Here is a 27,952-nt window from a genome sequence, read left to right on the forward strand (position 1 = left end):
AAGTCAGAGTTAAGTATGGTGTAAACTGTAAGCCAAGTGATGTTCACAGCTCTGCCTCGCAGCATCAAACTTTTTGTGTGACTACAGTGCATGCGAGCACACACACACACACACACACACACACACACACACACTTGGGGGAGAAGACAGAGGCTACAGTAGCGGTGACCTGGCTGTCCTTCGTTCCTTGCTGAAACTCAAATAAAGCAGGAGATAAAAAGCCAGAGATGAGGGGGAGAAACTACACCACTAGCCAAACACGCTTCACCTCCCTCCGCTGTGGAATACAGCTGAGCAAGAGAAACTCAACCCTCCCCTATCCATTTCAGCCAGATGATAACGGCACTGCACACCCTTTTACGGGCAAATATGCAACGCTTCCCGGCAAAAAGATTGGCTCATTTCTCAACTCCTTTCCTGAAACATGGCCAGAGAGCGAGAGAGAGGGAGAGAGATTCAAGCCGAGCCAAAAGAGAAAGATGGCAGTGTAAGCTAATGAGGGTTTTTTGGCCTGTTATATTGCCTCGCCATGTTCCCATTCACTAGCCTTGTTTCAGCCATGTTGTGGCCTGGCTGATTATCAAGGGGCTTGACGTCTGTATACGAGGTCAAGGGCCGCAGACAGTGCCTGAGCCTCATCATTCTGAAACCTCTGCCAAACATTTCAACTCGCTTCACTTTCTCTCTGACTCTCCCTCACAATATCTCTCTCCGACTCTCCCTCACCATCTCTCTCTCTGACTCTCTCCCTCACTCTGAATGTCCCTTGCTCTCAGTGTCTGACCCCTTCCCCTCTGTCTGCTGTTCCCACAACCCCTCAGTCCTCTGTGTTCTCTTTGGTACAGAGGCCTACGGGTAGAATAGCCGTCTAGGCCTCTTCCTCTGGCCTTTCTCGGAGCTGCATGGGGACGTTTGTGACGCAGTCTCAGACATTCCTTCCCTCCCGTGGTTACCATAGTGACCGCAGGGATCATAAACAGAGGTCAGAGAGAGAAAGATAAGTATTTCTGGAGGAACTACATGGGACAGTAATGACCACATGAATAGCTGCTTTGGAACATTGTTATTGTGACTTACGAGGCCTGTCTGGGTTGACCATGGCAATTCATCCTTTCAGACATCCCAAGAGCAGCGGTGAGTGTGTGTGTATATGAGTGAGTGAACACAGCCATTAAAGCTTGGATAAGCAAACAAACAAAGAAACAACACAGGGATATGTCTTAGTTATCCTGTTAAGTAACAGAGTGGATGATTAGACACCTGTTAAGAGCTCAGCCTCTGATCCCTGATCTACTCTTACCTGTCCTACTCCCACTGCACCCTCTGACCTGTCCTACTCCCACTGCCTGCACACTGATCAACACCACATGTAGTACACTACTTTAGACCTACTGGGATGTCAACGTGTCTACGATTACCCAGATATGATCAGAAAGGAGAAAGTGGGGTGGTGGGGAAACAGATGAAGGGGCAGCAGTCACGGTTTGGACAGACAGAGTGTGTATGTGACTTATCTGGGCTGTGTTATTTGCTGTGTCCAGTGATGAAGAGCAGAAGGGAGGTCTGTGGAGAGAGAAAAATAAAGGGATGACAGAAGTATGGAGAGAGGGATGATGGAGGGATGGAGATAGGGATGACAGAAGTATGGAGAGAGGGATGACAGAAGTATGGAGAGAGGAATGATGGAGGGATGGAGAGAGGGATGATGGAGGGAGGGATGATGGAAGGATGTGTGTGAGAGAGCAGAGTGGTGTTATCTGCGGTGTGGGCACGCACGACTCCAGCAGCCGACAGTCCTGCTGCTGCAGGGACATCTTAATCATTACAGTGACTAACTAGTGTGCGTGCTGACTGGAGGGTTTCAATAGCCACAAACTACATCATTCTACCACACCGTCTGATGGCAGTCGGGTTTCAGGACTACGTATTCTCTAATTATGCTTAACAATCTTTAGTTCCTAATTTACTGCCTAAGTATTTAGTTCCTAACTTTATGTATTCTGAATTATTTAGTTCCTAACTTGATGTATTCTTAATGATTTAGTTCCTAACATTCTACATGTCTGTCAGTTAGAATGACATCACTCACCTTGAAAAGAAATGTGTACGAAAAACGTGGAAGTCATTAATTAACACAATTGAAAAATCTAATGTTTAATTATTGAAATAGCACGTTTGACCAAGAAAAATTGTACCAATCTGTTTAAGGCCATGTGGCAAACAATAATGCAGGCACTAGGGATGGGGGGGGGGGGTGAGCATGCGGGTCTGGGCAGAGGAGATGTTGTCGTTTGTGTGCATACGTTTGTTTTTGAATGTAAAAAAAAATATCTATATTTTTTAAAGACGCCATGGACGGCAGTAGCAGAAGGCTCAACAGCCTAGCCTAATGAGCAAAATGACCATGTATTGGTGGACGGCAGTAGCAGAAGGCTCAACAGCCTAGCCTAATGAGCAAAATGACCATGTATTGGGAGTTGGCCTTGAGGCGATGCTTCACCAAGGCAACAACAACGCAGCAGATCATAGGAGAGAGGCGTCTGTCAGCAAAGAGATGAAAAGGCAGCAAACATGCTCTCCTGATGAGACACACACATTTATCACCTCACACAGGGGAGTATGCCCAGTGTTCTTCAGCTTTGTTCTACAAGGAGTTTCCCCTCCCTACACACATGAACACACACAGCTCCCCTTAAATATCCAAACACTGAAGACCCCCCCCCCCCCCCAATGTACACTTTGCAAATCCCCTCTGCCCCCCATACCATCACCATATTCCTTGCCCAATCCAAATGCATATCCCATCCACACTCATCCAATGATAACAGACAGATCTCTTTACCATAGACATCCATCAGACAGTGAGGTTATTAGATCCAGGGAGAGCTATATACTGTACGTCTCTTCAGGCTGACTGAGGTAGGAAGAGAGAGGGGGACTGAATAGTACCGCAAGACAGAGGACTGAACAGCTTCTCTACTGCCAGGTTTAATGATGGATAAGGAAGGGGGAAAGTTATTTTTTCATAAGGAGGGGGGTGGGTCTGTCTGATTTGAACTGCTGTTTCTCCAACAGAGTGAGAAAGGGAGAGGGGGCAGTTAACTAGCATAACTGAAGTACATCATTAAAATACATCCTCCATTTGTACAAAGAGAGGACGAGAGAGCGGGAAGTAGAGGGAGCGAAAGGAAGGTAGTGGATTAGCTTTGCTGAAGTACATCATTAAAAAATATTCTCTATTTGTACAGAGACAAAGAGCGAGATATTCAGATATCAGTAAGAGACAAAGGCCAGGCTGACAATGAGGATAGAATGCTATAAAGGAAGAGTCTGTGGCCATCTTTGATTGAACACAGATGTGGGGGACACTCGTCTCAGCTCACCTCTTAGCTACCCAGTGCCAATGTTGTCCAACATGAAGGAGTGGAACACAGAAAGGCAGCTGTACTTTGTTGTAAACTACTGTCAAACTTACAGTGCAAGGGGCCTCCCGGTTAAGGGCGCTGTACTGCAGCGCCAGCTGTGCCATCAGAGACTCTGGGTTCGCGCCCAGGCTCTGTCTTAACCTGCCGCAAACGGGAGGCCCGTGGGGAGACGCACAATTGGCCTAGTGTCGTCCGGGTTAGGGAGGGCTTGGCCGGTAGGGATGTCCTTGTCTCATCGCGCACCAGCGACTCCTGTGGCGGGCCTTAACCAAGGTTGCCAGGTGCACGGTGTTTCCTCTGACATATTGGTGCGGCTGGCTTCCGGGTTGGAGGAGCGCTGTGTTAAGAAGCAGTGCGGCTTGGTTGGGTTGTGTATCGGAGGACGCATGACTTTCAACCTTCGTCTCCCCCGAGCCCGTACGGGAGTTGTAGCGATGAGACAAGATAGTAGCTACTACAACAATTGGATACCACGAAATTGGGGAGAAAAAGGGGTAAAAAAATAAAAAAATACAGTGCAATAGGAAAGTATTCAAAACCCTTGACTTTTTCCACATTTCGTTACAGCCTTATTCTAAAATTGATTTAAAAAATGGTCTTTCCCCCTCAATCTACACACAATACCCCATAACGACAACGCAAAAAACATTTAAAAATGTTTGCAAATGTATATCATATTTACATAAGTATTTAGACCCTTGACTCAGTACTTTGTTGAAGCCTCTTTAGCAGCGATTACAGTCTCAAGACTTCTTGGGTATGGGGAATAGTTGGGGAATTACTTCTCTGCAAATCCTCTTACGCTCGGTCAGGTTGGAGCGGGAGCATTGCTGCACAGCTCTTTTCAGGTCTCTTCAGAGATGTTAGATCGGGTTCAAGTCCAGGTTCTGGCTGGGCCACTCAAGGACATTCAGAGACTTGTCCCGAAGCCACTCATGTGTTGTCTTGGCTGTGTGATTTGGGTCATTGTCCTGTTGGAAGGTGAACCTTCGCCCCAGTCAGGTCCTGAGTGCTCTGGAGCAGGTTTTCATCAAGAATCTCTCTGTACTTTGCTCCGGTCATTTTTCCCTCGACCCTGACTAGTCTCCCAGTCCCTGCCGCTGAACAACATCCCCACAGCATGATGCTGCCTCCACCATGCTTCACTGTAAGGATGGTGCCAGGTTTCCTCCAGACATAACATTTGGAATTCAGACCAAAGAGTTCAATCTTGGTTTCATCAGACCAGAGAATTTTGTTTCCCCATGGTCTGAGAGTCCTTTTTGACAAACTCCGAGCAGGCTGTCATGTGCCTTTAACTGAATCAAATCAAATGTATTTTTATAGCCCTTCGTACATCAGCTGATATCTCAAAGTGCTGTACAGAAAACCAGCCTAAAACCCCAAACAGCAAGCAATGCAGGTGTAGAAGCATGGTGGCTAGGAAAAACTCCCTAGAAAGGCCAAAACCTAGGAAGATACCTAGAGAGGAACCAGGCTATGAGGAGTGGCCAGTCCTCTTCTGGCTGTGCCGGGTGGAGATTATAACAGAACATGGCCAAGATGTTCAAATGTTCATAAATGACCAGCATGGTCAAATAATAATAATCACAGGCAGAACAGTTGAAACTGTAGCAGCAGCACGGCCAGGTGGACTGGGGACTGCAAGGAGTCATCATGCCAGGTAGTCCTGAGGCATGGTCCTAGGGCTCAGGTCCTCCGAGTGAATTAGAGAGAGCATACTTAAATTCACACAGGACACCGGATAAGACAGGAGAAGTTCTCCAGATATAACAAACTGACCCTAGCCCCCGACACATAAACTACTGCAGCATAAATACTGGAGGCTGAGACAGGAGGGGTCAGGAGACACTGTGGCCCCATCCGATGACAACCCCTGACAGGGCCAAACAGGAAGGATATAACCCCACCCACTTTGCCAAAGCACAGCCCCCACACCACTAGAGGGATATCTTCAACCATCAACTTACCATCCTGAGACAAGCGGGGGTGCCAACGCAGACAGGAAAATCACATCAGTGACTCAACCCACTCAAGTGACGCACCCCTCCTAGGCACGGCATGAAAGAGCACCAGTAAGCCAGTGACTCAGCCCCTGTAAATGGGTTAGAGGCAGAGAATCCCAGTGGAAAGAGGGGAACCGGCCAGGCAGAGACAGCAAGGGCGGTTTGTTGCTCCAGAGCCTTTCCATTCACCTTCACACTCCTGGACCAGACTACACTCAATCATATGACCCACTGAAGATATCAGTCTTCAGTAAAGACTTAAAGGTTGAGACCGAGTTTGCGTCTCTCACATGGGTAGGCAGACCATTCCATAAAAATGGAGCTCTATAGGAGAAAGCCCTGCCTCCAGCTGTTTGCTTAGAAATTATAGGGACAATTAGGTCTGCGTCTTGTGACCGTAGCGTACGTGTAGGTATGTACGGCAGGACCAAATCAGAGAGATAGGTAGGAGCAAGCCCATTTAATGCTTTGTAGGTTAGCAGTAAAACCTTGAAATCAGCCCTTGCTTTGACAGGAAGCCAGTGTAGAGAGGCTAGCACTGGAGTAATATGATCAAATTTTTTGGTTCTAGTCAGGATTCTAGCAGCCGTATTTAGCACTAACTGAAGTTTATTTAATGCTTTGTCCGGGTAGTTGGAAAGTAGAGCATTGCAGTAGTCTAACCTAGAAGTAACAAAAGCATGGATTAATTTTTCTGCATTTGGACAGAATGTTTCTGATTTTTACGTATATGTAAAAAAGCTGTCCTTGAAACAGTCTTGATAAGGATCGTCAAAAGAGAGAGCAGGGTCCAGAGTAACGTCGAGGTCCTTCAGTTTTATTTGAGACGACTGTACAACCATTAAGATGAATTGTCAGATTCAACAGAAGATCTCTTTGTTTCTCGGGACCTAGAATAAGCATCTCTGTTTTGTCCGAGTTTAAAAGTAGAACATTTGCAGCCATCCACTTCCTTATGTCTGAAACACAGGCTTCTAGCGAGGGCAATTTTGGGGCTTCACCATGTTTCATTGAAATGTACAGCTGTGTGTCATCTGCATAGCAGTGAAAGCAAACATTGTTTTCGAATGACATCCCCAAGAGGTAAAATATATAGTGAAAACAATAGTGGTGTCATGTCTTGTTATGTCTGTTCCTGTCCTTTCTCTTCACTCTGTCTCTCTCTGCTGGTCTTTTTAGGTTACCTTCTGTCTCTCATTCTTCAGCTGTTCTACATCTCTCCTAACTAGCTCATTCACCCTTTCCCCACCTGTTCTCTCTTCCCCCTCTGATTAGGTCTCTATTTTCTCTCTGTTCCTGCTACTTTCAGTGTCTGATTCTTGTTTGTGTTTTTTGATGCCAGAAGCAAGCTGTCGTCTCGTTTGCTTCCACCTTGTCCTGTCCTGTCGGAGTCTGCCTGGCAGGTGCATCCTGCACTATACTAACGTTCTTTTTGTTCCGCTGACAACGTTGGAAAAGGATTTATGCCATTCCTGTTTTTCATTAAAGAACTCTGTTTTCTGTTAAAACCGCTTTTGGGTCTTCACTCAAGTTCATAACAGAAGAATCAGACCAAGAATGGACCCAGCGGCTCCGGACCCTTTTCACTCCACCGTCGAGATCCAGGGAGCGATGCTAGGCAGACACGAGGAGGAATTGTCTGCTGCTCAACATGCCGTTGAGACCCTGGCCGTCCAAGTCTCCGACCTCACAAGACAGGTTCACCAACTCCACCTCGATCCACCGCCCACTTCCAGGGTTTCCGAGTCTCCGGAGCCCAGGATCAACAACCCGCCGTGTTACTCTGGGGAGCCCACTGAGTGCCGCTCATTCCTCACTCAGTGTGATGTGGTGTTCTCTCTCTCCAGCCCAACACTTACTCCAGGAGCGCAGCCCGCATCGCCTACGTCATTTCTCTCCTTACCGGACGGGCGCGTGAGTGGGGCACGGCAGTCTGGGAGGCGAGGGCTGAGTGTATTAACCAGTATCAGGACTTTAAGGAGGAGATGATACGGGTTTTTGACCGTTCTGTTTTTGGCGAGGAGGCTTCCAGGGCCCTGTCTTCCCTATGTCAGGGGAATCGATCCATAACGGATTATTCTATTGAGTTTCGCACTCTCGCTGCCTCTAGTGACTGGAACGAGCCGGCTTTGCTCGCTCGTTTTCTGGAGGGTCTCCTCGTCGAGGTTAAGGATGAGATCCTCTCCCGGGAGGTTCCTTCCAGTCTGGACTCCTTAATAGCTCTCGCTATTCGCATAGATGACGGTTTGATCTTCGTCGCCGAGCTCGTGGAAAGGAGCTCGCGTTCTCCGTTGCTCCCTCTCCACATCACTGCCACCTGCCGCATCACTGCCACCCTCCTCCGCCGGCTCGGATGCTGAGCCTATGCAGCTGGGGGTATCCGCATCTCGGCCAAGGAGAGGGAACGGAGAATCACCAATCGCCTCTGTCTCTACTGCGGCTCCGCTGGTCATTTTGTCACCTCATGTCCAGTAAAAGCCAGAGCTCATCAGTAAGAGGAGGGCTACTGGTGAGCGCAACTACTCAGGCCTCTCCTTCTGGATCACGCACTACCTTTCCGGTCCATCTCCGCTGGCCCGGTTCATCTGCTTCCTGCAGTGCCTTGATAGACTCTGGGGCGGAGGGCTGTTTTATGGACGAGACCTGGGCTCGGGAACATGACATTCCTCTCAGACTGTTAGGGGAGCCCACGGCCTTGTTCGCTTTAGATGGTAGTTCTCTCCCCAAGATTCAGCGTGAGACGCTGCCTTTAACCCCTCACTGTCTCTGGTACAAGCGAAACCATTTCTTTTTTTAATTTTTCGTTCACCTTTTACACCTGTTGTTTTGGGTCATCCCTGGCTAGTGCGCCATAACCCTTCTATTAATTGGTCTAGTAATACTATCCTATCCTGGAATGTTTCTTGTCATGTAACCTGTTTAATGTCTGCTATCCCTCCTGTTTCCTCTGTCTCTTCTTCACAGGAGGAGCCTGGCGATTTGACAGGGGTGCCGGAGGAGTATCACGATCTGCGCACGGTGTTCAGTCGTTCCAAGGCCACTTCTCTCCCTCCACACCGGTCGTATGACTGTAGTATTGATCTCCTTCCGGGAACTACTCCCCCCCGGGGTAGATTATACTCTCTGTCGGCTCCCGAACGTAAGGCTCTCGAGGATTATTTGTCGGTTTCGCTCGACGCCGGTACCATAGTCTCCTCCTCCTCTCCCGCCGGAGCGGGGTTTTTTTTTGTTCAGAAGAAGGACGGGTCCCTGCGCCCATGCGTGGATTATCGAGGGCTGAATGACATAACAGTTAAGAATCGTTATCCGCTTCCTCTTATGTCTTCAGCCTTCGAGATCCTGCAGGGAGCCAGGTTTTTCACCAAATTGGACCTTCGTAACGCCTACCATCTCGTGCGCATCAGGGAGGGGGACGAGTGGAAGACGGCGTTTAACACTCCGTTAGGGCACTTTGAATACCGGGTTCTTCCTTTCGGCCTCGTTAACGCTCCAGCTGTCTTTCAGGCACTAGTTAACGACGTCCTGAGAGACATGCTGAACATTTTTGTTTTCGTTTACATGGACGATATCCTGATTTTTTCACCGTCTCTCTCGATTCATGTTCAGCACGTGCGACGCGTCCTCCAGCGCCTTTTGGAGAACTGTCTTTATGTGAAGGCTGAGAAGTGCACTTTTCATGCCGCCTCTGTCCCTTTTCTCGGTTCCGTTATTTCCGCTGAGGGCATTAAGATGGATCCCGCTAAGGTCCAGGCTGTCATTGATTGGCCCGTTCCTAAGTCACGCGTCGAGCTGCAGCGCTTTCTGGGCTTCGCTAATTTCTATCGTCGTTTCATCCGTAATTTCGGTCAGGTGGCAGCTCCTCTCACAGCCCTTACTTCTGTTAAGACGTGCTTTAAGTGGTCCGTTTCCGCCCAGGGAGCTTTTGATCTTCTTAAGAATCGTTTTACATCCGCACCTATTCTTGTTACACCTGACATCTCTAGTCAGTTTGTTGTTGAGGTTGACGCGTCAGAGGTGGGCGTGGGAGCCATTCTTTCTCAGCGCTCTCTCTCTGACGGCAAGGTCCATCCTTGCGCGTTTTTCTCTCATCGCTTATCGCCGTCAGAACGTAACTATGATGTTGGTAATCGCGAACTGCTCGCCATCCGCTTAGCCCTAGGCGAATGGCGACAGTGGTTGGAGGGGGCGACCGTTCCTTTTGTCGTTTGGACTGACCATAGGAACCTTGAGTACATCCGTTCAGCCAAACGACTTAATGCGCGTCAGGCTCGTTGGGCTCTGTTTTTCGCTCGTTTGAGTTTGTTATTTCTTATCGTCCGGGCTCAAAGAACACCAAGCCTGATGCTTTATCTCGTCTCTTCAGTTCTTCTGAGGTCTCCACCGACCCCGATGGGATTCTCCCTGAGGGGCGTGTTGTCGGGTTGACTGTCTGGGGAATTGAGAGGCAGGTAAAGCAAGCACTCGCTCACACTCCGTCGCCGCGAGCTTGTCCTAGGAACCTTCTGTTCGTTCCCGTTCCTACTCGTCCGGCCGTTCTTCAGTGGGCCCACTCTGCCAAGTTAGCCGGCCACCCCGGCGTTCGGGGTCGCTCGCTTCCATTCGCCAGCGTTTCTGGTGGCCCACTCGGGAACGTGACGCGCGTCGATTTGTCGCCGCTTGTTCGGTCTGCGCGCAGACTAAATCTGGGAACTCTCCTCCTGCCGGCCGTCTCAGACCGCTTCCCATTCCCTCTCGACCGTGGTCTCACATCGCTTTAGATTTTATCACCGGACTGCCTTCATCAGCGGGGAAGACAGTTATTCTTACGGTTGTCGATAGATTCTCTAAGGCGGCTCATTTCATTCCTCTCGATAAGCTCCCTTCTGCTAAGGAGACGGCTCAGATCATTATCGAGAATGTTTTCCGAATTCATGGCCTTCCGTCTGACGTCGTTTCCGACAGAGGCCCGCAGTTCACGTCTCAATTTTGGAGGGAGTTTTGCCGTTTGATTGGGGCTTCCGTCAGTCTCTCGTCCGGCTTTCATCCCCAGTCTAACGGTCAAGCCGAACGGGCCAATCAGACTGTTGGTCGCATTTACGCAGTCTTTCTTTCAGTAACCCTGCGTCTTGGTCAGAACAGCTCCCTGGGCAGAGTACGCCCACAACTCGCTTCCCTCGTCTGCTACCGGGCTATCCCCTTTTCAGAGTAGCCTCGGGTACCAGCCTCCGCTGTTCTCATCTCAGCTCGCCGAGTCCTGCGTCCCCTCCGCTCAGGCTTTTGTCCAGCGTTGCGAGCGCACCTGGAAGGGGGTCAGGTCGGCACTTTGCCGTAATAGGGCGCAGACTGAGGGCCGCTAATAAGCGTAGGACCAAGAGTCCTAGATATTGTTGCGGTCAGAGAGTATGGCTCTCCACTCAGAACCTTCCCCTTAAGACAGCTTCTCGCAAGTTGGCCCCGCGGTTCATTGGTCCGTTCCGTATTTCTCAGGTCATTAATCCTGTCGCAGTGCGACTTATTCTCCTGCGCTATCTTCGTCGCGTTCACCCGGTCTTCCATGTCTCCTGTGTTAAGCCCGTTCTTCGCGCCCCCGCTCGTTCCTCCCCCCATCCTTGTCGAGGCGCACCCATCTACAGGGTTCGTAAGATTTTGGACATGCGCCCTCGGGGCCGTGGTCATCAGTACCTAGTGGATTGGGAGGGGTACGGTCCTGAGGAGAGGAGTTGGGTTCCCTCTCGGGACGTGCTGGACCGTTCGCTGATCGATGATTTCCTCCGTTGCCGCCAGGTTTCCTCCTCGAGTGCGCCAGGAGGCGCTCGGTGAGTGGGGGGGTACTGTCATGTCTTGTTATGTCTGTTCCTGTCCTTTCTCTTCACTCTGTCTCTCTCTGCTGGTCTTTTTAGGTTACCTTCTGTCTCTCATTCTTCAGCTGTTCTACATCTCTCCTAACTAGCTCATTCACCCTTTCCCCACCTGTTCTCTCTTCCCCCTCTGATTAGGTCTCTATTTCTCTCTCTGTTCCTGCTACTTTCAGTGTCTGATTCTTGTTTGTGTTTTTTGATGCCAGAAGCAAGCTGTCGTCTCGTTTGCTTCCACCTTGTCCTGTCCTGTCGGAGTCTGCCTGGCAGGTGCATCCTGCACTATACTAACGTTCTTTTTGTTCCGCTGACAACGTTGGAAGAGGATTTATGCCATTCCTGTTTTTCATTAAAGAACTCTGTTTTCTGTTTTCTGTTAAAACCGCTTTTGGGTCTTCACTCAAGTTCATAACAAGTGGTCCTAAAACACCGAAATGTACAGTTGATTTGTCAGAGGACAAGCCATTCACAGAGACAAACTGATATCTTTCCGACAGATAAGATCTAAACCAGGCCAGAACTTGTCCGTGTAGACCAATTTGGGTTTCCAATCTCGCCAAAATAATGATCGATGGTATCAAAAGCAGCACTAAGGTCTAGGAGCACGATGCCATTAAAAGGTCCATTACCACCTTCACAAGTGCAGTATCAGTGCTATGATGGGGTCTAAAACCAGCCTGAAGCATTTCGTATACATTGTTTGTCTTCAGGAAGGCAGTGAGTTGCTGCGCAACAGCCTTTTCTAAAATTTTTGAGAGGAATGGAAGATTCGATATAGGCCAATAGTTTTTTTATATTTTCTGGGTCAAGGTTTGGCTTTATCAAGAGAGGCTTTATTACTGCCACGTTTAGTGAGTTTGGTACACATCCGGTGGATAGAGAGCCGTTTATTATGTTCAACATAGGAGGGCCAAGCACAGGAAGCAGCTCTTTCAGTAGTTTAGTTGGAATAGGGTCCAGTATGCAGCTTGAAGGTTTAGAGGCCATGATTATTTTCATCATTGTATCAAGAGATATAGTACTAAAACACTTGAGTGTCCCTCTTGATCCTAGGTCCTGGCAGAGTTGTGCAGACTCAGGACAACTGAGCTTTGAAGGAAAACGCAGATTTAAAGAGGAGTGGCTGAAGAGTGGCTTCCATCTGGCTACTCTACCACAAAGGCCTGCAGAGATGGAATAACCTCACAGAAGGACAACCATCTCAACAGAGGAACTCCGGAGCTCTGTCAGAGTGACCATCGGGCTCTTGGTCACCTTCCCGACCAAGGTCCTTCACAGATTGCTCAGTTTGGCCAGCTCTAAACTTCTTACATTTGGGAATGATGGAGGCCACTGTGTTCTTGGGGACCTTCAATTCAGCAAACATTTTTGGCTTGGTTTTTGCTCTGACATGTACGGTCAACTTTGGGACATTATATAGACAGGCGTGTGCCTTTCCAAATCATGTCCAATTGAATTTACCACAGGTGGACTCCAATCAAGTTGTAGAAATGTTGATGATCAACAGAAACAGGATGCACCTGAGCTCAATTTCAAGTCTAGCAAAGGTTCTGAATACTTATGTAAATAAGGTATCCGTTTTTTGTTTTTTTAAAGAAATTTGCAAACATTTCTAAAAAACTGTTTTCATTTTGTCATTATGGGATATTGTGTGTAGATTGATGAGGAAAATGTTTTATTTAATCCATTTTATAATAAGGATGTAATGTAACAAAATGTGGAAAAGGGGAAGGGGTCTGACTACTGTCAGAATGAACTGCAACATAGCAAAACAAGTGATTCAGATTTTGTTTAATTTCTAATCTTGAATCATCCATTTTGGATGGAAACATTTATGGCCTCCTTCACTCACACCGCCAAACCTACCCTAGTAAAACTGACTATCCTACCGATCCTCGACTTCGGCAATGTCATCTACAAAATAGCTTCCAATACTCTACTCAGCAAATTGGATGCAGTCTATCACCAAAGCCCCTTATACCACCCACCACTGCAACCTGTACACTCTAGTTGGCTGGCCCTCGCTACATATTCATCGCCAGACCCACTGGCTCCAGGTCATCTATAAGTCTATGCTAGGTAAAGCTCTGCCTTATCTCAGCTCACGATAAACAACACCTACCTGCAGCACGCGCTCCAGCAGGTATATCTCACTGGTCACCCCCAAAGCCAACACCTCATTTGGCCGCCTTCCCTTCCAGTTCTCCGCTGGCAGTGACTGGAACGAATTGCAAAATTGTTGAAGCTGGAGACTTATATTTCCCTCACTAACTTTAGCTATCTGAGCAGCTAACCAATCGTTGCAGCTGTATATAGTCCATCTGTAAATAACCCACCCAATCTACCTACCTCATCCCCATACTGTTTTTATTTACTTTCTGCTCTTTTGCACACCAGTATCTCTACTTGCACATCATCATCTGCTCATTTATCACTCTTGTTAATCTGCTAAATTGTAATTATTCGCTCCTATGGACAATTTATTGCCTTCCTCCTCACACCATTTGCACACACTGTATATAGATTTTATTTTTTCCCACTGTGTTATTGACTGTACACTTGTTTATTCCATGTGTTACTCTGTGTTGTTGTTTGTGTCGCACTGCTTTGCTTCGTCTTGGCCAGGTCGCCGTTGTAAATGAGAACTTGTTCTCAACTAACCTGCCTGGTTAAATAAAAGGTGAAATAAATCAATAATTTAAAAAGCCATGATGTTTAACCTCAACAGGCCCATGTTTACCACCACTCCTGTATATGTATCTGGCTCCATGACAATGTACTGCAACTCTATAGGTTAGTTTGCTGCAGAGGTGTAGCGTACTGTAACTATATCCTTACAGTGACATTGCAGAGGTCTGTCCTTAGCAGTGGAGAGTGCTAGCCTAGCGGTGAGAGCCAATTTCATTCGGCTAGCATCATGTGTCAAAACTGCGTCAAGTACAGGTTTTAAGTGGGAGTGCATATGTGAGGAAGAGGAGGTCATTGTACCAAATATAGAAACCATTCAAACCCAACATCTGTGGCAATGTAATAAGTGCCCTACACCCCCCCCCCCCCAAAAAAAAAGCTTTAGAACTGCATAAACCACACTCATGAGTTTATTGGTCTGCACACACTCTCTCTCTCTCTCTCTCTCTTCAGGCTAGTTTCAGAAGAATAAAAAAAAGTGCATTGTCTGTATATTTCCCAACATATCGTCAAAGCAAACCGCTGCTGTTTGATGTTTTAATAAGGGTGAAACTGTTCTGTTGATTTCTGTCCCTGTTCACCCTAACACTGCAAACACCCCAGTGCAGACAGACTGACGGACGACAGACAAGCCAGAGACTGAACCCTAACCACAACAGTCAGGGCGGTCATGGTCCAGTGCTTAGCCAATAAACCACAATAGGTGCAGGTCTATAGTCAATCCCAGCTCCAGTGTTACTGGAAGTCATTAGGTGTTGTTCAGCTGGCTGTGTCTGACCTTCTGGGAATAACTCTCCTCATCCTGGGTCTTTGATCCAGACCGACCGTTGAGGGATCCAGGGAACGAGGCCTCAGTCCTGGAATGCTTCTACAGTACTATAACTAGACCCATCTGTCAGTAGGACCTGGGGATTACCATCAACCCCTGATCTCTCCTTTACGCCTACCAACACCAATGTGTGTGTCCACTGTGTGCGTGTGTCCTCTGCCTGTCAAAGTCTCGGTCCAAACTGAAACACACCCCTTTAATGTTTACATTCAGTTGCCGTTCATGTTGTGGAAATGTTTTATTTCACCATTATTTAACCAGGTAGGCTAGTTGAGAACAAGTTCTCATTTACAACTGCGACCTGGCCAAGATAAAGCATAGCAGTGTGAACAGACAACAACACAGAGTTACACATGGAGTAAACAAACAAGTCAATTACACAGTGGAAAGAAAAAAAGAGTCTATATACATTGTGTGCAAAAGGCATGAGGAGGTAGGCGGATAATTAAAATTTTGCAGATAAACACTGGAGTGATAAATGAGGTGGAATGCCCCTTTAATATAAGAGTGAAGTGGGAAAGGAGGCGAGGGAGGAGATGAGTGGGAGTAGAGAGCTGAGGAGGGTGTAGGGGTGAAAGGAAGGAAAGGTGAGGAGCAGAGAGAGCTTGGGGGGGGGTCTGAGTGAGGACAGAAGGGAACTCTATTCATGACTGGGAGCACTCCTGGCAGATGCTGATAAGGCGCGCACACACACACACACACACACACACACACACACACACACACACACACACACTTCCACCGGCAAATCAGATTGAAATATAATATTCATATTTCAGAAAAGGAGGACTGAGGCTGTGGTAGCCTACACTGGGCTCTGTGACAGAGTGGACTGGGGGCATGAAATGCTGTAATTTCAAAGTGAATGGAGGTTTGAGATCTAAAACGCTGGGCTGTGAAAGTGGAGAGGTGACTAACAACATTAACGGAGGAAGCTTACTGAATGAAGCCCACAGACGAATGGTTCTTCCTCTTATGAGTGGTGTGTGTGATGAAGTAAAGCCTCAGTATTGACTGTTGAGATTTGGTCGAGGTGTGAAGACTGTGTTGACATGAACAAACGTCATCAGAGCAACCCCTTCAATTGGCTGTTCTTTCCGACCTTGCCAGCTGTGACATTCCAGGTCCCTTCGGCACAATCAAGCTCTTTGACATGCAAAAGCCCGCCCCCCCAGGGGTCAGTGGCACAGATGGTTGGCTCTTTTGAATGCCAATAAACAGTCAATGTGACCATCTCCACCTTTAAAAATCATGACATTCAGGGGAGTCAACTTCTAAACCGACACACGTCCCTCCTTCCTCATAAAGAGATGGGCATTATGACAGCAACGCACACCCTGCTTACTCATAAGGATGGGAAAATATTCACTGAGAAGTGATTCACATTCAGTGAAAGGAAGGAGACATCTGTCAGTTTGACCCCATCCATCTACACACACACACACACACACACACACACACACACACACACCCTCTTTACCCATAAAGTGATAGGAATTATAAAAGCAACACACGCACAAGCATGCGTGCGCATTCATACACACCTTCGGAATGATCAGTGTGTGTCCCTGTGAGGACAGAGGACACCATTACAGAAGGTGAGGCACATTAAACAAACTAGACAACAGGAGGAAAGTGTCTTTGTAGACTATTTCAATTAGGATTAAGGATTGAGAAACAGAAGACTCACTGAAGAATGCTGAAATACATGCATACTGCTGAAGCAAGCAATGAATTCAAGGTCTGTCATGCTTTCCAGTGTGTGTGTGTGTGTGTGTGTGTGTGTGTGTGTTAAAGATTGTAATGCACAGAGATGTGCTGATATACAGAAATTACAGCCAGGATGTAAGCAAGATTTACTCCCATCTCTCAAAGTCACATACACACAGCTGCCAAAATGCTAAGACTTGCACCTTTTTACAGAATGCCTTTCGTTAGGTATCCTGTAATTTCTGTGATCTATATGGTGTTGGTACTGCAGTGTGTGTGTGTGTGTGTGTGTGTGTGTGTGTGTGTAATAACACAGACACACTGACGTTAAGGGAACAGGTAAAACCAGCCATTACTCTCACATGGGCGCTCCCCACCTCGGCGCTATGGCTCTGGGGCCAGTAATTAGACTCCTATTGACAAATCAACACTGGCCATAAAAACACTTTAGCTGTGGACCCTGCTGAGGAGGAGAGCGAGGGAGGGAACAACCTCACCATGAAACAGAGAGATGGACAGGAAGAAAGAAGTGACAGAGGTAGAGAGGGGTTGAGAAAGACAGAGGATAGAGGTTAGAGAGTAGGGGTGAGAGAGAGAGAAGAGAGAACGGGGTGGAGCCTGAGACAACGATAGACAGAATGTGAACTTGATGCTTACACACACACACACGGTTATTGTAGGAAGCAGATTGAACTTGTGCACAACAGCCATTTTTCAAAATGAACAGAAAGATAATTGTGAGTATTTCCTTTTAGAACACAGCCGGGAGCACTGAGATCTGTATCTCACCCAACAAACGTCCTTGGGCTGAGAACAACACTGTTCAATATCTCCTAACAGAGCAGTGAACTACTAGGCTTACCAGTCATCTTGATACCATCCTGCCATTACCACTCACAGCCATTCTTGTACTCTGCTCCATCTCCCCTCTACACACACAGAGCTCTATGAAAAACCTGCTTACTTGTCCTCTCGCCCCTTATCCAATCCCTAGTCTATTTTTATACACACCTCTGTGGCAGGTTTGTGTGTGTGCGCATGATGTGAGTGTGTGTGAGAATGCTGACATTTATTTTCCTCTACTCCCCTTCAGGCTCTCTGTGCTCAATATTTAAGAAGTAGGAGATGGACAATAATTGAAGTTCCCTGAAACACATTTGGTGGATGCCTCCACGGTATGGCAAAGAGGTGTATAGTCCAGCAGCAACCCAACCCCGGATCCTGGGTGTAGTCCAACAGCAACCCAACCCTGGATCCTGGGTGTAGTCCAGCAGCAACCCAACCCTGGATCCTGGGTGTAGTCCAGCAGCAGCAACACCCAAACCCTGGTTACTGAGTATAGTCCAGCAGCAACACCCCAACCCTGGTTACTGAGTATAGTCCAGCAGCAACACCCCAACCCTGGTTACTGAGTATAGTCCAGCAGCAGCAACACCCAAACCCTGGTTACTGAGTATAGTCCAGCAGCAACACCCCAACCCTGGATACTGGGTGGTACAACACCCCAACCCTGGGTGTAGTCCAGCAGCAGCCCAACCCTGGTACTACTCCTGTGTTATCCCCCTGGCCCACTGACCTCATTCACACTAGTGATTACACACATCTCAATTTGTGTGATGAAGACACAGCACGATTCCTTTTCCTGGAGCATAGTAGAAAAAAAATGTCAACAACAAATATCTTAGTGTTCTTAGTGTTCAGAAAGACAGAGCGACAGAGGAATGAGTCCTGATGAGCCCCACGGATGGATGATTCAACAGTAGCATGGGAGACTGGGCTTTCCTTTGGAGCTGACCCCGTTAACTGGGACATTACTCTGGCTGATGAACCACCTGTTCACCCACTGTATCGCTCACACAGAAAAATTTGTGCAGTCAAAAATAACCCTCAAGCCCCTGATCAATCATTAATGTTTGATTAATCTGGCCTGGAATGATCTCCCGTTTGATTGCTCATGTCTGAACGCCTCTTTATGGTCTGTCTGACAGCCCTAGACGTATCACTGAGGTGGCCAAAAACTGACCTCGCACAGTGCACACTCGTGCACTTCCTCAGTAGCCTACCCTTACATGCCGGGCAAGGGTTCGCCTGCTGTGGGGGTGAGGGTGACAGGGCAAGGGTTTGCCTGCTGTGGGGGTGGACAGGGCAAGGGTTTGCCTGCTGTGGGGGTGGACAGGGTAAGGGTTCGCCTGCTGTGGGGGTGGACAGGGCAAGGGTTCACCTGCTGTGGGGGTGGACAGGGCAAGGGTTCGCCTGCTGTGGGGGTGGACAGGGTAAGGGTTCACCTGCTGTGGGGGTGGACAGGGCAAGGGTTCACCTGCTGTGGGGGTGGACAGGGCAAGGGTTCGCCTGCTGTGGGGGTGGACAGGGTAAGGGTTCGCCTGCTGTGGAGGTGGACAGGGCAAGGGTTCGCCTGCTGTGGGGAGGACAGGGCAAGGGTTCGCCTGCTGTGGGGGAGGACAGGGCAAGGGTTCGCCTGCTGTGGGGGAGGACAGGGCAAGGGTTCGCCTGCTGTGGGGGAGGACAGGGCAAGGGTTCGCCTGCTGTGGGGGAGGACAGGGCAAGGGTTCGCCTGCTGTGGGGGTGAGGGTGACAGGGCAAGGGTTCGCCTGCTGTGGGGGTGACAGGGCAAGGGTTCGCCTGCTGTGGGGGTGACAGGGCAAGGGTTCACCTGCTGTGGGGGAGGACAGGGCAAGGGTTCGCCTGCTGTGGGGGTGACAGGGCAAGGGTTCGCCTGCTGTGGGGGTGACAGGGCAAGGGTTCGCCTGCTGTGGGGGTGACAGGGCAAGGGTTCGCCTGCGGTGGGGGTGACAGGGCAAGGGTTCGCCTGCTGTGGGGGTGACAGGGCAAGGGTTCGCCTGCTGTGGGGAGGACAGGGCAAGGGTTCGCCTGCTGTGGGGGTGGACAGGGCAAGGGTTCGCCTGCTGTGGGGGAGGACAGGGCAAGGGTTCACCTGCTGTGGAGGTGGACAGGGTAAGGGTTCGCCTGCTGTGGGGGTGACAGGGCAAGGGTTCGCCTGCTGTGGGGGTGGACAGGGCAAGGGTTCGCCTGCTGTGGGGGTGGACAGGGCAAGGGTTCGCCTGCTGTGGGGGTGACAGGGCAAGGGTTTGCCTGCTGTGGGGGTGACAAGGCAAGGGTTAAGCCCTCTCATGGAAGAACTAAAGACCCCCATTGCTCTGAAGTCATCTCACCTCTACCACTATGTATTTTCTGCCTCATCGTGCATCAAAAGGCCCCTACATCACACACGCAGAAACTCACCGAATCCAACGCAATCACCTAGATGCACTCTATAGACCTGCAGGTACAATGCGATATCACACTACCTCATTCCTTCCTCTCGTTCTGTCCGTCTCCATCTCATCATCCAGCTCAGTGCCTGATAAAAGTCTAACATGTATCATTAATAATGCAGGCCTGTTTCTCTCTCTTGCTCTCCTTTGAGAAGCCAACTGGAGGACACCTGCCCTGCTCTTAATTACAGAAAAAGGTGAACAGAGAAAGTGAGCTCCCAAAATCCGAACAGAGTGATATTAGAAGAATGATTTGTATTGCAAAAACAAATAATGGAAAGGATGAAAGATTTAACCATAAACTAACTCCCCCAGTTGTCAGCCAGTGGAGGCTGGTGAGGGGAGGATGGCTTATAATAATGGCTGGAGCGGCACGAATGGAATGGCATGAACCACATGGAAACCATGTGTTTGATGTTGTTGATACCTTTCCACTGCATCGATCACCACGTGCCTGTCCTCCCCAATTAAGGTGCCACCAACCTCCTGTGCTGTCAGCTGTGTAGTTTGAGAGAAGCAAGCAGAGTTTACACCTGCCATCAGGCTAATGAAAGCAGGGCCTGTACCAGGAGGGAGAGAAGAGAAAAGGAAGGAGTTGTTTGCCTTCTGAATCAAAAACACTGCTTCGCTGTTCTTGAGTTTTCCCTCCTCCTCTTCTCTTCCTGTCAGATGTGGAAGCATTCCCAGAGATCTGAGTAGGATGAAGTGGTCCCTAGACACTGGTCTATGGTCAATGTTGTTTTGTTCCTTCTCAGGGTTAAGGTAAGGATTTGGGGAAGGCAAGCTGATTCTAGATCAGTATCAACAGGCAAAATGACTCTCGCTATACCAGGCAACACACTGCCACACTGACAGGAGATGTCATCCTAATTCCCATTACGATTCGGTCCTTCTCGCCTGGCTTCCCGAGTTCCTCCATCCATTTATCCCCTTCCTCTAACCATCCATTCATAGGCTCTCATCCCCATTCAGCTTGCCAGCTCCCGACACCACTTCACATCTTGATGGTGTCCCAGATCACATTCAACAGTGGGATTTGGGTACAGCTAAGACTGATAATTCGAGAACAGGTAAGACTTGACTTGACTTGCAAAATTCTAGGATATTTCAGTAAATTCGGTAATTCCTGCTTATTCCCCTTATTCCCTTCCAGGTATCCACCAGCCAGGAATTCAGGAAAACCTGAGGATTTATTGAAAATTCCCGGTATCTTGCAACCTTAGTCACAAACAAGCAAACGCACACCCACACACAGCTTGTGTATTTAATTTCCATATATATATATGATGCATGTTGAACAGGCACCCCTAAAATAAGGGCAGAAATGAGAGAGAAAGAGGGGTAGTGTTAAAGAGAGAGCGTGAGGGAGAGAGAAAGCATCATCCTGTAGGGCAGATGTGTGTCTCACACTGAGGCAAGCCTGGTTTCCGTGGTGATTTGCTTTCCTGGGATGCATATTATGAATAAATTGATGGCTCTTCATTTCAATAACATCTTACCACCACACACTAAAAACAAAGCCTCATGTCCCCTCACTCCATCTAAATAACCCAACTTGCGCCTCTTTTGTACCAATATTACTAGTCCGTCTTCCTCTCCATGTCTTCCCTCCATGCCTTCACCTCCATGCCTTCACCTCCATGCTTTCACCTCCATGTCTTCCCTCCATGTCTTCACCTCCATGCCTTCACCTCCATGCCTTCACCTCCATGCCTTCCCTCCATGTCTTCCCTCCATGTCCTCCCTCCATGTCTTCCCCTCCATGTCCTCCATCCATGCCTTCACCTCCATGCCTTCACCTCCATGCCTTCACCTCCATGCCTTCACCTCCATGTCTTCACCTCCATGTCTTCCCTCCATTCCTCCCTCAATTTCATCCCTCCATGTCTTCCCTCCATTCCTCGCTACATGCCTTCACCTCCATGTCCTCCCTCCATGTCTTCCCTCCATTCCTCCCTCCATGTCCTCCTTCCATGTCCTCCCTCCATGTCCTCCCTCCATTTCTTCCCTCCATTCCTCCCTCCATGTCTTCCTGCCATGTCCTCCCTCCATTCCTTCCCTTCATGTCTCCCCTCAATTCCTCCCTCCATGCCTTCACCTCCATGTCTTACCTCCATGTCCTCCCTCCATTCCTTCCCTCCATGTCTTCCCTCCATTCCTCCCTCCATTCCTTCACTCCATTCCTCTCCTCCAAACCTTCCTTCCATTCCTCCATCCAATCCTTCCTTCCATTCCTCCCTCCATTCCTCCATGTCTTCCTTCCATGTTCTCCCTCCATTCCTTCCCTCCATGTCCTCCCTACATTCTTTCCCTCCATGTCTTCCCTCCATGTCCTCCCTCCATGTCTTCCTTCCATTCCTCCTTCCATTCCTTCCCTACCATTTCTTCCCCTCCATTCCTCCCTCCATGTCCTCCCTGCATTCTTCCCTCCATGTCTTCCCTCCATGTCCTCCCTCCATGTCTTCCTTCCATTCCTTCCTCCCATTCCTTCCTCCATGTCTTCCCCCCATGTCTTCCCCTCCACTCCTCCCTCCATGTCTTCCCCCCATGTCCCCCCTCCATGTCATTCCTCCCTCCATGTCTTGCCCCCCATGTCCTGCCTCCATGTCTTGCCTCCATTCCTCCCTCCACGTCATTCCTCCCTCCATGTCTTGCCCCCCATGTCTTGGCTCCAATCCTCCCTCCATGTCTTCCCTCCTTTCCTCTCTCCATGTCTTCCCTGCATGTCCTCCATCCATGTCTTCCCTCCCCTCCATGTCCTCCCTCCATGTCTTCCTTCCATGTCCTCCCTCCATGTCTTCCCTCCATGTCCTTCCTCCATGTCTTCCTCCATTCCTCCCTCCATGCCTTCACCTCCATGTCTTCCCTCCATTCCTCCCTCCATGTCTTCCCTTCATGTCTTCCCTCCATGTCCTCACTCCATTCCTCCCTCCATGTCTTCCCTTCATGTCTTCCCTCCATTCCTCCCTCCATGTCTTCCCCTCATGTCTTCCCTCCATGTCTTCCTTCCATTCCTCCTTCCATGTCCTCCCTCCATTCCTTCCCTCCATGTCCTCCCTCCATGTCCTCCCTCCATTCCTTCACTCCATGTCTTCCCCTCCAATTCCTCCCTCCATTCCTTCCCTCCATGTCTTCCCCTCCAATTCCTCCCTCCATTCCTTCCCTCCATGTCTTCCCCTCCATTCCTCCCTCCATTCCTCCCCTTCCAATCCTTCCATTCCTCCCTCCATGTCTTCCCCTCCATTCCTCCCTCCATGTCTTCCTTCCATTCCTCCCTCCATGTCCTCCCTCCATTCCTTCCCTCCATGTCCTCCCTCCATTCCTTCCCTCCATTCCTCCCTCCATGTCTTCACCTCCATTCCTCCCCTCCACTCCTCCCTCCATGTCCTCCCTCCATGTCTTCCCCCCATGTCCCCCCTCCATGTCCTCCCTCCACGTCATTCCTCCCTCCATGTCTTGCCCCCCATTTCCTGCCTCCATGTCTTGCCTCCATTCCTCCCTCCACGTCATTCCTCCCTCCATGTCTTGCCCCCCATGTCCTGCCTCCATGTCTTGCCTCCATTCCTCCCTCCATGTCTTCCCTCCTTTCCTCTCTCCATGTCTTCCCTGCATGTCCTCCATCCATGTCCTCCCTCCATGTCTTCCCTCCATGTCCTCCATCCATGTCCTCCCTCCATGTCCTCCCACCATGTCCTCACACCATGTTCTCCCTACATTCCCCCCTTCATGACTTCCCTCCATTCCCCCTCCATGTCCTCCCTCCATGTCTTCCTCCATTCCTCTCTCCATGTCTTCCTCCATGTCTTCCCTGCATGTCCTCCTTCCATGTCCTCCCTCCATGTCCTCCCACCATGTCCTCACACCATGTTCTCCCTCCATTCCCCCCTTCATGACTTCCCTCCATTCCCCCCTCCATGTCCTCCCTCCATGTCTTCCTCCATTCCTCTCTCCATGTCTTCCTCCATGTCTTCCCTGCATGTCCTCCATCCATGTCCTTTCTCCATTTCTTCCCTCCATGTCTTCCCTGCATGTCCTCCATCCATTCCTCCCCCCATGTCTTCCCTCCCCTCCATGTCCTCACTCCATATCTTCCCTCCATTCCTCCCTCCATGTCTTCCCCTCCATGTCTTCCCTCCATGTCTTCCCTCCATGTCCTCCCTCCATGTCTCCCTCCATGTCCTCCCTCCATGTCCTCCCTCCATGTCTTCCCTCCATGTCTTGCCTCCATTTCTTCCCTCAATTCCTCCCTCCATGTCTTCCTTCCATGTCCTCCCTCCATGTCTTCCATCCATGCCTTCCCTCAATTCCTCTCTCCATGCCTTCACCTCCATGTCTTCACCTCCATGTCTTCACCTCCATGTCTTCCCTCCATTCCTCCCTCCATGTCTTCCCTCCATTCCTCCCTCCATTCCTCGCTCCATGTCTTCCCTCCATGCCTTCACCTCCATGTCCTCCCTCCATGTCCTCCCTTCATGTCTTCCCTCCATTCCTTCCCTCCATTCCATCCCTCCATGTCTTCCCCCCATGTCCCCCTCCATGTCCTCCCTCCACGTCATTCCTCCCTCCATATCTTGACCCCCATGTCCTGCCTCCATGTCTTGCCTCCATTCCTCCCTCCATGTCTTCCCTCCTTTCCTCTCTCCATGTCTTCCCTGCATGTCCTCCATCCATGTCCTCCCTCCATGTCTTCCCTCCCCTCCATGTCCTCCCTCCATGTCTTCCCTCCATGTCTTCCCTCCATGTCCTCCCTCCGTGTCCTCCCACCATGTCCTCCCTCCATTCCCCCCTCCATGACTTCCCTCCATGTCTTCCTCCATTCCTCTCTCCATGTCTTCCCTGCATGTCCTCCATCCATGTCCTTTCTCCATTTCTTCCCTCCATGTCTTCCCTGCATGTCCTCCATCCATTCCTCCCCCCATGTCTTCCCTCCCCTCCATATCTTCCCTCCATTCCTCCCTCCATGTCTCCCCTCCATGTCCTCCCTCCATGTCCTCCCTCCATGTCTTCCCACCATGTCTTGCCTCCATGTCCTCCCTCCATTCCTTCCCACCATGTCCTCCCTCCATGTCTTGCCTCCATGTCCTCCCTCCATTCCATCCCACCATGTCCTCACTCCATGTCTTGCCTCCATGTCCTCCCTCCATGTCCTCCCTCCATGTCTTGCCTCCATGTCTTCCCTCCCTCCATTCCTCCATGTCTTCCCTCCATGTATTCCATCGATGTCTTCCATCCACATCTTCCCTCCATTCCTCCCTAAATGTCTTCCCTCCATTCCTCCCACCATGGCTTGCCTCCATGTCTTTCCTCCATGTCCTCCCTCCCTCCTTGTCCTCCCTCCCTCCTTGTCCTCCCTCCATGTCTTCCCTCCATGTCTTGCCTCCATGTCATCCCTCCATGTATTCCCTCCATGTCCTCCCTCCATCTCTTCCCTCCCTCCATTCCTTCCCTCCCTCCATGTCCTCTCTCCATGTCTTGCCTCCATGTCCTCCCTCCATGTCCTCCCTCCCTCCATGTCTTCCCTCCATGTACTCTCTCCATGTCTTGCCTCCATGTCCTCCCTCCCTCCATGTCCTCCATGTCCTCCCTCCATGTCTTGCCTCCATGTCCTCCCTCCATGTCTTGCCTCCATGTCTTCCCTCCATGTCCTCCCTCCATTCCTTCCCACCATGTCCTCCCTCCATGTCTTGCCTCCATGTCCTCCATCCATGTCTGTCCTCCCTCCATGTCCTCCCTCCATATCTTACCTCCATATCTTGCCTCCATGTCCTCCCTCCATGTCTTGCCTCCATCTTCCTCCCTCCATGTCTTGCCTCCATGTCCTCCCTCCCTCCATGTCTTGCCTCCATGTCTTGCCTCCATTCCTTCCCACCATGTCCTCCCTCCATGTCTTGCCTCCATTTCTTCCCTCCCTCCATGTCCTCCCTCCATGTCCTCCTCCCCTTCCATGTCCTCCCTCCATGTCTTGCCTCCATTCCTTCCCACCATGTCCTCCCTCCATGTCTTGCCTCCATTCCTTCCCACCATGTCCTCCCTCCATGTCTTGCCTCCATGTCCTCCCTCCATGTCTTCCCTCCATGTCTTCCCTCCATGTCCTCCCTCCATTCCTTCCCACCATGTCCTCCCTCCATGTCTTGCCTCCATGTCCTCCCTCCATTCTTCCCTCCATGTCCTCCCTCCATGTCCTCCCTCCATGTCCTCCCTCCATGTCTTGCCTCCATGTCTTGCCTCCATGTCTTCCTCCCTCCATTCCTTCCCACCATGTCTTCCCTCCATGTCTTCCTCCATGTCTTCCATCCACATCTTCCCTCCATTCCTCCCTAAATGTCTTCCCTCCATTCCTCCCACCATGGCTTGCCTCCATGTCCTCCCTCCATGTCTTGCCTCCATGTCCTCCCTCCCTCCTTGTCCTCCCTCCATGTCTTCCCTCCATGTCTTCCCTCCATGTCTTGCCTCCATGTCTTCCCTCCATCCATGTCTTCCCCCCTCCATGTCCTCCCTCCATGTCTTCCCTCCATGTCTTCCATCCATGTCTTCCATCCATGTCCTCCCTCCATGTCCTCCCTCCCTCCATGTCCTCCCTCCCTCCATGTCTTGCCTCCATGTCTTGCCTCCATGTCCTCCCTCCCTCCCCTCCCTCCCTCCATGTCCTCCCTCCCTCCATGTCCTCCCTCCATGTCTTGCCTCCATGTCCTCCATCCATGTCCTCCCTCCATGTCTTGCCTCCATGTCTTCCCTCCATGTCTTCCCTCCCTCCTTGTCTTCCCTCCCTGTCTTGCCTCCATGTCCTCCCTCCATGCCCTCCCTCCCTCCATGTCCTCCATCCCTCCATGTCTTGCCTCCATGTCCTCCATCCATGTCCTCCCTCCATGTCCTCCATTTCTTCCCACCATGTCCTCCCTCCATGTCTTCCCTCCTCCAGGTCTTGCCTCCATTTCTTCCCTCCCTCCATGTCCTGCCTCCATGTCCTCCCTCCCTCCATGTCTTGCCTCCATGTCCGGCCTCCATGTCCGGCCTCCATGTCCTGCCTCCCTCCATGTCCTGCCTCCCACCATGTCCTGCCTCCCACCATGTCCTCCCTCCATGTCTTGCCTCCATGTCCTCCCTCCCTCCATGTCCTCCCTCCATTCCTTCCCACCATGTCCTCCCTCCTTGTTTTGCCTCCATTCCTTCCCACCATGTCTTGCCTCCATGTCCTCCCTCCATGTCTTCCCACCATGTCCTCCCTCCATATCTTACCTCCATATCTTGCCTCCATGTCCTCCCTCCATGTCCTCCCTCCCTCCATGTCCTCCCTCCCTCCATGTCTTGCATCCATGTCCTCCCTCCCTCCATGTCTTCCCTCCATGTCCTCCCTCCATCTCTTCCCTCCCTCCATTTCTTGCCTACCTCCATGTCTTCCCTCCCTCCATGTCTTCCCTCCATGTCCTCCCTCCATGTCTTCCCTCCATGTCCTCTCTCCATGTCTTCCCTCCATGTCCTCTCTCCATGTCTTCCCTCCATGTCCTCCCTCCCTCCCTCCATGTCTTGCCTCCATGTCTTGCCTCCATGTCCTCCCTCCCTCCCTCCATGTCCTCCCTCCATGTCTTGTCTCCATGTCCTCCATCCATGTCCTGCCTCCATGTCCTGCCTCCATGTCCTGCCTCCATGTCCTGCCTCCATGTCCTGCCTCCCTCCATGTCTTGCCTCCATTTCTTCCCTCCCTCCATGTCTTCCCTCCATGTCCTCCCACCATTCCCTCCATGTCCCTCCATGTCCTCCATTTCCTCCCTCCATGTCTTCCCTCCATGTCCCTCCTCCATGTCCTTCCCTCCATGTCCTTCCTCCATGTCTTCCTCCATGTCCTCCATGTCTTCCCTCCATGTCCTCCATATCTTCCCTCCATGTCCTCCCCCTCCATGTCTCCCCTGCCTCCATGTCTTGCCTCCATGTCCTCCCTCCCCTCCATGTCCTCCCTCCATGTCTTGTCTCCATGTCTTGTCTCCATGTCCTGCCTCCATGTCCTGCCTCCATGTCCTGCCTCCATGTCCTGCCTCCCTCCATGTCTTGCCTCCATTTCTTCCCTCCCTCCATGTCTTGCCTCCATTTCTTCCCTCCCTCCATGTCTTGCCTCCATGTCCTCCCTCCCTCCATGTCTTGCCTCCATGTCCTCCCTCCCATTCCCTCCATG

General features: G+C 50.3%; 1 protein-coding gene across 1 annotated transcript in view; it reads right to left on the minus strand.

The window, feature by feature from the left end:
* The window catches only part of LOC135546333 (protein phosphatase 1L-like), a 60,115-nt gene that overhangs the window by 11,338 nt on the left and 20,825 nt on the right, over positions 1-27,952 (minus strand). The gene's annotated exons all lie outside the window — the stretch shown is intronic.

Source organism: Oncorhynchus masou, chromosome 9 (genome assembly GCF_036934945.1).
Source record: "Oncorhynchus masou masou isolate Uvic2021 chromosome 9, UVic_Omas_1.1, whole genome shotgun sequence".
Lineage (NCBI taxonomy): Eukaryota > Metazoa > Chordata > Actinopteri > Salmoniformes > Salmonidae > Oncorhynchus > Oncorhynchus masou.